Source organism: Alligator mississippiensis, chromosome 1 (assembly GCF_030867095.1).
Source record: "Alligator mississippiensis isolate rAllMis1 chromosome 1, rAllMis1, whole genome shotgun sequence".
Lineage (NCBI taxonomy): Eukaryota > Metazoa > Chordata > Crocodylia > Alligatoridae > Alligator > Alligator mississippiensis.
Window position 1 is genome coordinate 410187311 of NC_081824.1, and position 4047 is coordinate 410191357.

The 4047-nt window shown below is 45.4% G+C and overlaps 1 non-coding gene across 1 annotated transcript; it reads left to right on the plus strand.

Annotated features, from left to right (window-relative positions):
- Positions 1-304: 304 nt before the first annotated feature.
- Positions 305-377, plus strand: TRNAR-CCU (transfer RNA arginine (anticodon CCU)). The gene has a single exon. It is a non-coding gene; the product is annotated as a tRNA-Arg (tRNA).
- The last annotated feature ends 3670 nt before the right edge of the window (positions 378-4047 follow it).

The window sequence follows — 4047 nt, forward strand, 5'->3', positions numbered from 1 at the left end:
TTTTCTGTTCCAGAGAGTTATTGAATTTGACCTGCTTAGGTGCTTAAGATCCCTATAAAGTCAATTGAGTCATCGGAGAAGCACGTAAGAGTGACTTGGGTTTAGTCATCTTGCTCTACAGAAGAATAGGGAGTAGTGTGCATTTCAGAAAGACCAAAGGTGTTACAGTTTCTTACCAATTTACTGTATACTAAGCTATTCTTTCTTTTTTTACTTTTCATACAGTAACTTAAAACAAATTAAACAAACCTACTGAATGACTACCACCATGAATAAAAGTAGAAACATAATTTCAAAAATCTGAGCCCAAGTGGCCTAATGGATAAGGCACTGGCCTCCTAAGCCAGTGATTGTGGGTTCAAGTCCCATCTGGGGTAGAGTGTGTATTTAGTAGGGGCCTTATGAAGTGCTGTTCTGTTTTACTATTTTGACATTTCGCCCATAGGCTATAATGGGGAATCATGAAAATGCCTATAACTGTTATTTCTTGCCTGATTTGGATGAAAATTGATGATAGCCACTTCTGAGGGCATGATGCCTGACAAGTTTCAAGGAGATAGGTGCAGGGGTTTCTTGGAAACTGTACCTTAAGGTGCTGACAAGCAAAACTCATGTCACTTGCTGGCAGCGGCAGCCTCCTGTCATCCTGCGCGCAGATCTAGGGGCCCGCACCCCCGGGAGGAGTCCAGCAGCACTGGGAGGGCAGGTTGAGCTCTGTGGGGCTAGCAGAGCTGGTCAGAGCACAGCCCTAGCTCTCTCTGCCTCCCACTGCCAGGCTGCACTCTGACCCAGTGGTGGGAGGCAGAACACAGCCCTGGCTCTCCCCTGCCTCCTGCCACTGTGCTGCTTCAAAACTCAAAACATTTCAAACCTTTCAAAAAATTTTGAGTGCCTTCAGTTCATTTCAAAGCTGTTTCAAAGCCTCTTGTTTCGTTTCAATTTTGCTGTTTTGAGCACGAAATGCATCAAAACAATTCAAAACAAAATACCCATTGAAATTTTGCACAGCCCAAGTATTCAGCTTCCTTCTTTCAGGGCAGGTGCTTTCATACTTCCTGAGAAATCAGGGCAATCAACTTGTTACCTCAGGTGCCTGTACACAAATGCACAGAGCCTGGGAAACAAGCAAGAAGAATTGGAAGTCATGGCACTATGATGCGATTGCAATAACAGAGACCTGGTGGATTAGCTTGCATGCTTGGATAGGTACAAACTGTTGAGGAGGAGTTGCACTTTATGTAAAAGAGCCATATGATTGCTCAGAGCTCCAGTATGGAACTGGAAATAGGCCTGTTGAGAGTCTCTGGGTTAAGGTTAGAGGGGAGAGCAGACCAGGAGGAAGTAGTGGATGATGCTTTCTTCAAACAGATAGTGGAGGTTTCCTAATCACAGGTCCTGGTTCTCATGGGGGACTTCAATCACACTGATGTTTGCTGGGAGGGAAATACAGTAGTGCTTAGGCAATACAGGAAGTTTTTGGAGAGTGTTGGGGACAACTTCCTGATGCAAGTGCTGGAGCGGCCAACTAGGGGCCATGCTTTTCTTGACCTGCTGCTTACAAACAGGGACGAATTGGTGGGGAATGTAGTAGTGGATGGCATCTTGGGCAGCAGTGACCACAAGATGATTAAGTTCAGGATCCTGACAAAAGGAACAAAGGAGAGCAGCAGAATATGGACTCTGGACTTCAGAAAAGCAGACTTTGACTCCCTCAGGGAACTGATGGGCAGGATCCCCTGGGAGGCCAGGCTGCAAAGGAAAGGTCCAAGAATGCTGACTGTATTTTAAAGAAATGTTACTAAGGGCACAGAAGCAAACCTCCTGGATGTGCAGGAAGACTAGCAAATACAGCAGGTGACCAGACTGGCTTAGCAGGGAGCTCTTCAAAGAGCTAGAACAAAAAAAGGAAGTCTACAAGAAGTGGACGCTTGGATAGATGACTAGGGAAGAGTAAAAGAATATTGCTCGGGCGTGCAGGAATGAAATCAGGAAGGCCAAAGCACATTTGGAGTTGCAGCTAGAAGGGGACATGAAGAGTAACAAAAAGGGTTTCTACAAGTATGTCAGCAACAAGAGGAGGGTCAGAGAAAGTGTGGAGCCCTTACTGAATGGGGGAGGCAACCTAATGACAGATGTTGAGGAAAAGGCTGAAGTACTCATTGCCTTTTTTACCTCAGTCTTCACAGGCAAGGTCAGCTCCCGGACTACTGCAGTTGGCAGCACAGTTTTGGAAGAAGGTGAGCAGACCTCAACGATGAAAGAACAAGTTAGGGACTTGTTTGGAAAAGCTGGATGTGTACAAGCCCATGGGGCCGGATGCAGTGCACTTGAGGGTGCCGAGGGAGTTGGGTGATCTGACAGCAGTGCTGCTTTGAAAACTTGTGATGATCAGGAGAGGTCCTGGATGATAGGAAAAGAGCAAATATAGTGTCCATCATTAAGAAAGGGAAGAAGGAGGAACTAGAGAACTACAAACCAGTCAGCCTCACCTCAGTCCCTGGACAAATCATGGATCAGGTCCTCAAGGAATCCATTTCTAAGCACTTGGAGGAGAAGAAGGTGGTCAGGAACAGTCAGTAACCTGACTGATTGCCTTCTGTGATGAGATGACTGGCTCTGTGGATGCAGGGAAAGCAGTGGGCATGATATACCTTGACTTTAACAAAGCTTTTGATACAGTTTCCCACACCAATCTTGCAAGCAAGCTAAGAAAATATGGGTTGAATGAATGGACTGTAAGGTGGATAGAAAGCTGGCTGGATTGTCAGGCTCAGTGGGTTGTGATCTATGGTTTGATGTCTAGTTGGCAGCCAGTATCAAGTGGAGTGCCCCGGTGCTTGGTCCTGGGGCTGGTTTTGTTAATGTCTTCATTAATGATCTGGAAGATGGGATGGGTTGCACTCTCAGGAAGTGTGTGGATGACACCAAGCTGGGGGGAATAGTAGATATGCTGAAGGGAAGGCTTAGGATTCAGAGAGACCTAGGCAAATTGGGGGATCAGGCCAAAAGAAATCTCATGAAGTTTAAAAAGTGCCAAGTCCTGCACTCAGGAGAAAAGAATCCCATGCATCGCTACAGGCTTGGGGCCAACTGGCTAAACAACAGTTTTGCAGAAAAGGACTTGAGGAGGTTACAATGATCAATAAGTTGGATATGAGTCAATAGTGTGACCTTGTTGCCAAGAAGGCTAACAGCATATTGGGCTGCATTGGTAAGAGTGTTGTCAGCAGATCGAGGGAAATAATTTTCTCCTTCTATTCAGCACTGGAGGCCACATCTGGAGTACTGTGTCCAGTTTTGGGCTGCCCTCCCCCCCCACTACAGAAAGGATGCAGACAAGTTGGAGAAAGTCTATCAAAGGGCAACAAAAATGGTTAGGGGGCTGAGGGCGCATGACTTATAAGGAGATGTTGAGGGAACTGGGCTTATTTAGTCTGCTGAAGAGAAGACTGAGGGAGATGAGATAACAGCCTTTAACTACCTGAAGGGTTGTTCCAAAGAGGATGGAGCTGGACTGTTCTCAGTGGTGGCAGATAACAGAACAAGGAGCAATGGTCTCAAGTTGCAGCAAAGGAAATTTGGTTGGATATAGTTTGTACAGAGCTGCAGAATCCTTCCAGGTATAAGACTCCTGGCTGCAGGAGATAAGATTTGCTATATTTTTCCTTTCTAAAAGGGGTTGGTGGAATGAAAGAAATTCTTTCCTAGAGATGCTGATGGTGCATCATATAATTTCTTTCAATACCTTCAGCAAACAGGATGTGATGTTCAGTGAAGGGGCCACACGTTTTCCAGGAGGGCCATTCATCTTCCAGTTGTAAGCTTAATCTTGCAGTTCCAAGTTGCCATATAAGGGCTAACTCACTTCTGAAAGCATTAGTTGGTAAAGCTCCATCGCAATTCTGGACAAGTATCAGAATATTGGAAACAGTGTCTAGTTGATTTAATAATTCAATAGAAGTAGATTTCCTCCTGTGACAAACTAGACTGTGGGATAAGCTAAATGGTGTGTTTAGAGCACTAAGGCAAAAGGAAAAAAAGCTAGCC